This window comes from Bubalus kerabau, chromosome 5, assembly GCF_029407905.1.
Source record: "Bubalus kerabau isolate K-KA32 ecotype Philippines breed swamp buffalo chromosome 5, PCC_UOA_SB_1v2, whole genome shotgun sequence".
Taxonomy (NCBI): Eukaryota; Metazoa; Chordata; class Mammalia; order Artiodactyla; family Bovidae; genus Bubalus; species Bubalus kerabau.
In genome coordinates, this window is record NC_073628.1 from 92762325 (window position 1) to 92770295 (window position 7971).

A 7971-nucleotide genomic window follows, 5' to 3' on the forward strand; every position below is an offset into this window, starting at 1 on the left:
CTATTGATAGTCAAAGCTTTGAAAATTTCTTCCAGACTATTCATAATTTAGCAAGATACTCTTAACAACCACATGCACACAAATCATTCTCCAACCACTTGTGTCTTAGACCAAGTCCCTGCTTTACTCTCTCATTTTTTTTTTTTTTTTTTTTTTTTTTTTTTTTTTTTTTTTTTTTTAATTTTATTTTATTTTTAAACTTTACATAACTGTATTAGATTTGCCAAATATCAAAATGAATCCGCCACAGGTATAGGCCTGAGCACAAAGGCCAAACATTTTACCTTCCTGTTTTCTTCCCATTATCTTCCTGAGCTGGTGACTATGAAAATATCTAAGCCCGAAATAACTGTTGGGTGCCGCCAGCTCAGTCTCAGTCATTTCCAAGCCAAATGGGACTTGACAGACCTTTATACGTTGTAGTGTTTGTAAATATCCAAGGAAATTACTTCATTCAGTCAATTATTTCTAGGGAAAGCTGGCGGAATAATGTAGTAATTAAACTGAAGACTAAACAGGAGAGCTATTTTGCTCAGAAGTTCTAGTTAATGTTTTCAATGCATTTTCATTTTGCAAAAATGCTTGCAGTGGTAGTGTAATGAAAAAGAATAGCTTTTTCATTGAGAAACATATTTAAAATATTCCAGCGAAGAGAACATATGGAAAAGGAAAGAGAAATTCAGTTTTCCAGTATCTTATTAGATTCAATATTGATTTCTTATTTTAAGGTAAGGAATTTGGAAATCAAAAAACAGCTGTATTAAAATGCAAATAGAAAAGACATTCCAAAGTCAGAACATCATGTGGTCAAGACTCAACTGCCTTTGTGCTAGGTATTCACTTCATAGTGAATATGTTGCCTGCAACATATTTTTTGCCCTCTGGCCCTTCTTTGGCTCCTCCAATTGGCCACCTGCATGCTTTGATTTGGGGCTTCCCTGGTGGGTCGGTGGTAAAGAATCTGCTTGTAATACAGGAGACGCGGGTTCGATCCCTAGTCCAGGAAGATCTCCTGGAGAAGGAAATGGCTACCTACTCCAGTATTCTTGCCTGAGGAATCCCATGGACAGAAGAGCCAGGCGGGCTACCAGTCGCAAAGAGTTGGACTTAGCAACTGAACAACAACAACAGTGTAGCCATAAACAGCACACTTTCCCACATTAGCTCTCCTAGCTGCCTAAGGGTTATACACTTGGAGAGAGACAACAGTTCTAACAAAAGTAATAATAAGAACCCAAAACCAATGGAAAGAACTCTGAATGCTTCCTAAAGGAAAATGCAAGCCAGTAAATTACTTATAGCACTTCATTTTTAAGTCTTTTGCATACAGATAACTACCATCTTTCCTAGTACCTGATGCCATGAATACAAAGGTTTAAAAAAAAAAAGAGAAGCTGTTATGTCATCTGTAACAAGTGAAAGAATGAAGTGGGAGAAGTTGGCAAAAATCAAGACTGGCTAAGGGAAAGGAAGCCAGAAAATTCCAAGATTGAGTGAAATTGGGAGAGTTAATGACTAAAAAGTGCTTGTTGCACTTCACAAACATTTCTCATTTCTCTTTGTCAGTATACACGATATTTCCTTTACTAAAGACTCCTCTGGATGAATAAGCATACTCTTGAAAATGCAAATAACATGGGATTAAGAAGTCTCAGTCATTCACATTCTGCTCATATAAGCTACATAACAATTTAATGAGATGTATGCCACAGTTCTTTATAAACTGAGGAATACTATAAAATCAGAATGACAAGGTAGGTAAGAAAATAGATTCTAGAGACATATTGTCTGAGTTTAAGTCTTAACTCTATCATCAACAAACTATGCAGGGCTTCCCAGGTGGCCCTAGTGGTTTAGAACCTGCCCATCAATGCAGGAGACCTAAGAGATGCTGGTTCCATCCCTGAGTCAGAAAGATCCCTTGGGGGATGGTATGGCAACCCATGCCAGTATTCTCGCCAGGAGGATCCCATGGACAAGAGAAGCCTGGTGAGCGATGGTCCATAGGGTCACAAAGAGTTGAACACGACTGAAGCAACTTAGCACATACACACAAGAAGCTATGCAAGTTTGGGTAACTCACAATCTCTTGGTGCCTCAGTGTTCTCATCTACAAAACAGGAATAACAGTTGAATGCACTCTACAATGTTGAAAGGTTTAAATTAGTTAATATACATAAAGCATTTAAAACACTGCTGAGACTTGCACTGTTGACCAAAATGGAGTAAGAAGGATTGAATTTATGTTCTCTCCTAAGACAACCACAAACAAACAGAATGTATGAAACGATGATTTTCCAGACATAGGTAATGAAGGATAGTTATCCCTGAGACATGGGAAACAAATGAAGCAAGCCCTATGACTGCCCCAATTTAATTCCTTAAGAGAGTCCCCAGGCTACCACATGGGGTAGGGGAGAGAGGAGAATCCAAGCAAAGCCAGCTGGACTCCCTGGGTCGAGAAGATGAAGTTCAGGATACCAGAAGGGAAAGAGCTGAACAGGAAAGGAATGATGGAGATCAGCAGAGGATCCCCTGAAAAATGCAGCAAAGCAGTGATCAGCACATGCATGTGAGGACACTACATGAGGCCAGGGAAAGAACTATCCAAAAGCATCAGGGAACACAGTATACAGTACCCCCAAAGGACAAGGAATAGGGACTATTGCCCCCAGTCAGACTGGAAAACATTTGTAATTCACAGAGGACTTGGTATTCAAAAGAGTCTTGCCTCACTAGTAGGAAATTAGTCTTTAGTAAACATTTCTCTGGTCATGTCTAACAAATTTTAAAAGTTACAAGTCTCAAAAAAAATAAAACTATCTCCAAGTAACTTAACTTCATCTCAGAACAAAGTTCAAAAATATTTACAGGAAAACAAAAACAGGTAACATCCAACATAAAATTCACATCTTGAATCAGGTTGAAGATCACCAGGCATACAAAGAAGCCAGAAAATATGAATCATATTTAAGAAAAGAATTAATCAATTGCGACTGATCCAAAATACAGATATTAAAATCAGCAGACAATGACATTAACATTTATCACGGCTGCTAAGTCGCGTCAGTCGTGTCCGACTCTGTGCGACCCCATACACAGCAGCCCACAAGGCTCCGCCGTCCCTGGAATTCTCCAGGCAAGAACACTGGAGTGGGTTGCCATTTCCTTCTCCAATGCATTAAAGTGAAAAGTGAAAGTGAAGTCGTTCAGTCTTGTCCGACTCTTCGCAACTCCATGGACTGCAGCCCACCAGGCTCCTTCGTCCATGGGATTTTCCAGGCAAGAGGACTGGAGTGGGGTGCCATTGCTGTATTTCATATGTCCAAAAAGTTAAGGAGATACACCAAAGATATAAAAAACTCCACAAAGAACATCCATAGAAGAAAACTACAACGTCTGTATTGGAAAAAATATTCTTGATGGGATTAGTAGAAGGCTAGACATTGGAGAAGCAAATATTAGTGAATTTGAAGCACAACAATAAAAACTATACAAAACAAAGCAAAAATGGGGAGAAACCCATGTTAAAAAATAAAGAGAGTATCAGGTGAACTGTAGAAGACTTCAACTGGCTAACAAATGTGTAATAGAAGCCCCAAAAGAACAGAGCTGGGAGGACAGAAAATATATTTGAAGACATAATAGTAGTCTATTATTTTTTATTACCAACTAGTATTCCACCACATAGATATAAAACAGCTTGTTTACCCAGTCATCAAGCAACAGACATTGGGATTGTTCCCAGTATTTGGCCTAATGTGAATGGAAATTTTTTGTATATTCAAGTACAAAAAAAAGGCAAAATACTTATTTATATATGCAAAAGCTGAAAGAATTCATCAAGAGTAGTCGTATACTGTTATAATAGGCAGAAGGAAAACTATGCTTGATGCAATTATGGATCTGCACACAGGAATGAAGAGTACAGAAAGTTGTATCTGTATGAATAAACATAAGACTTTCTTATTTAAATCTTCTAAACAAATAATTTTTAAACAAAAATAACAATAATACATTGTGAGGTTTATAACATGTATTAGTTAAATGCTTGAAAATAACAGCAAAGGCCAGAAGAGAAGGAGAATAAATATTTGGAAGTTTCTTTTATGTAAAGTGGTATAATACTACATGAATGTCAACTGTCATGAGTTAAAGATATATACTCTGATTTTAAAGCAATCACTGAAAAAATAAAGCAGAATTATAGCTAGTAACTCTCACATCCATACATGACCACTGGAAAAACCATAGCCTTGACTAGACGGACCTTTGTTGGCAAAGTAATATCTCAGATATGCATATGACACCACCCTTATGGCAGAAAGTGAAGAGGAACTAAAAAGCCTCTTGATGAAACTGAAAGGGGAGAGTGAAAAAGTTGGCTTAAAGCTCAACATTCAGAAAATGAAGATCATGGCATCTGGTTCCATCACTTCATGGGAAATAGATGGGGAAACAGTGGAAAGAGTGTCAGACTTCATTTTTGGGGGCTCCAAATTCACTGCAGATGGTGATTGCAGCCATGAAATTAAAAGACGCTTACTTCTTGGAAGGAAAGTTATGACTAACCTAGATAGCACATTCAAAAGCAGAGACATTACTTTGCCAACAAAGGTTCGTCTAGTCAAGGCTATGGTTTTTCCAGTGGTCATGTATGGATGTGAGAGTTGGACTGTGAAGAAAGCTGAGCGCCGAAGAATTGATGCTTTTGAACTGTGGTGTTGGAGAAGACTCTTGAGAGTCCCTTAGACTGCAAGGAGATCCATTCTGAAGGAGATCAGTCCTGGGTGTTCACTGGAAGGACTGATGCTAAAGCTGAAACTCCAATACTTTGGCCACCTCATGCGAAGAGTTGACTCATTGGAAAAGACTCTGATGCTGGGAGGGATTGGGGGAAGGAGGAGAAGGGGACGGCAGAGGATGAGATGGCTGGATGGCATCACTGACTCAATGGACATGAATTTGAGTGAACTTCAGGAGTTGGTGATGGACAGGGAGGCCTGGCGTGCTGCGATTCATGGGGTCGCAAAGAGTCGGACACGACTGAGCAACTGAACTGAACTGAAGTCGAATTTATAACAGGATGCAAGATTGGTATAACATTGGTTAACTGCTCAAGGCAATACACCATATTAAAAATCTAATAAAGAAAATTCATATTATCATGTCAATAGGCCCAGAAAATGCATGCAAGAAAATCCACTATCCATTTCTGATAAAAGCTCCTGGAAAACTAGGAACATAAAGGAATCTCATCAACCTGCTAATGGGCACCTACGAAAAAACCTAAAGTTAGCATCATTCTAAACGATGAGAGACTTTACACTTTTTCCCTAAGATCAGAAACAACCCAATCTCATTCTTTCATTCAACATTATATTGTTGGGTCTAGCCACTGCAATAAGGCAAGAAAAGAAAAAAAGGCATGCAGACTAGAAAGAAGTTAAATTTCAGACAACATGATCATCCAGGCAGAAAATCCAATGGAATCTATTTTTTAAAATCTGCTATAACTATTGTCAGCATATAAAATTAATAGTTATAGCAACATTTTTTTAAAGTAGAATCCATTGGATTTTCTACCTGGATGATCATGTTGTCTGAAAGTTTTACTTCTTTCTAGTCTGTATGCCTAGAGAGAAGAGGGTGTCAGAGGATGAGATGGCTGAATGACATCACCAACACAAAGGACATGAACTTGGGCAAACTCTGGGATACGATGAGGCACAGGGAGGCCTGGCGTGCTGAAATCCATGGGGACACAAAGAGTCGGACATGACTGGACAACTGAACAACTACTATTAAGTGTGTTAATCATGGCTGATCAACAAACATTTCTATGTAGTAGACACACACAAAAAAGAAAAAAGAATGCTATTTATTAATACAATAGCATCATGTTATTAATCACTTAAAGATAAATCTAACAGATGTGTAAGACATATACTGAAAATTATGGAGTATTGCTGAAATGCTATTTTAAGGCCTTATAAAAAACAAAATGACATCTTGATTCTTTTCAGCTTATTTTTAATGTCTTTTATTTACTAACCCACAAGTCCATGGCTGCAACTAGCAATAAGAAACAAACGAGGTTCACAGAAATTCATACTAGAAAGGAATCTCAGAATATATAAGATGTGGAAATGTTTCAACTCAATACTTAACTTTGAAAGGTATCTTCTTTCAATATTTATGTGAGTACTCAGTAGGCCTCAAACACTGTTATACACTGACTGAGTAAATAAAAGATGAATCCCCTGAAATTGTGGAGATACTATTGAGTAAAGAGAAAGAGAAAATAAACAAATGTCGATAATTTAGGAGTTGTAACGGTGCTATGAAAATAATAAAGAACACAAAAAAGTAGGAGGAAATCTGGGGTGCTATTTGTATAGGATAGGGTGGTCACCTAAGGGGACATTCAGGTCAAAACCTGAAGCAGAAAGAGCAGTCAGACAAGGCAAAGATCATTATAGCCACATGGAACAGCATTTGGGAAAGCCTTGGGTAGCGCGGTACGGGAATGGGAGGAGAGACTGGGATTTTCTAAAACTCCAAAAAAAGCCAATCTGGCTGGAGTGTAGGGAATGTGGAATAAAAGGAAAGATAGCTTAATGGTCAGGTAAGAGGTAAGCAGGGTTCAGATCCATGTAGGCTCATGTAGAAACAGCGATTTTATTCAAAGTGCAACAGGAAGCTGTTTTACAGTTTTAACCAGACTACAGACATTAGATTTTCTTTTTTAGAAGATTATTCTAGTTGCTATGGCAGAGAATCAACTGAAGCCAATGTAACAGTCTAAGTTGTCACAGATGGTCTCCTTTAGTCATAAACACAAAAATGCTGTATATGATACAACATGTTTTTATTTAACACAGAACTTAAAAGAAAGCAAAATGAGATGTAGAAAGCAAATCCAAAAGGCACTCTACCTGTATATGTGCTGGTGACTCGGATTTCTAAACACTTTTGAAAGCAAAATCAACGAAATAAAGTTCAGAGCGTGGAAAGGATGGTCCACATGGTAACAGAGGATTAAGAAAAATACAAAACTCAGCCTACTGCTTTGTAAAAGCAGCAAGGAATGTGGTTGTATATTTTTTAAGGGCACCTAAAGATATCTGGAGCCCCTGTTGGCTCAGACAGTAAAGAGTCTGCCTGCAATGTGGGAGACCTGGGTTTGATTCCTGTGTCAGGAAAATTCCCTGGAGAAGGAAATGGCAACCCACTCCAGTAGTCTTGCCTGGAGAATCCCATGGACGGAGGAGCCTAGCAGGCTACAGTCCAAGAGGTCGCAAAGAGCTGGACATGACTGAGCGACTTCACTTTCAAAGATACCTGAGGCCTGTATCATACCTGGGGTAAAAGCTTAATTTATGTTACAAGCTGAAAAAATTACTTCAAATCTGGTTTTAAAATTATCTTAAAATCTACTATAAAATGAAACTTCTAGGAACCAGTAAAACCAATTTGTAGTCTCTCAATCCAAGATATAAAGGGCTCTCAACAGAAAGAACTTCAAAGATAAACTCCGAGGAAAATATTCATTATTTTACATTATATGAAGAAACGAGGCATCAAGAAAAGTGAAAATCTCTCAGTTGTGTCTGGCTCTTTGAGACCCCAAGGACTGTAGCCCAACTCTGTCCATGGAATTCTCCAGGCAAGAAAACCAGAGTGGATAGCTATTCCCTTCTTCAGGGGATCTTCCCCTCCCAGAGATGGAACACAAGTCTCTTGCATCCCAGGCAGATTCTTTACCATTTGAGCCACCAGGGAAGTAACATGAGGGAGAGCCAAAAGAAACAACAAACAGTACATTTTGAAGTTTGCAAATTGGAAATTATAACTTTATACAGAATGTCTTTTACCATAATCTCACTCAAGCTTTGGTTCTCATTCAGGGTTAATGCAAAACTTTCTAAATACCTTACTTTCCATCTCTATTAAGATTACTGATAATTC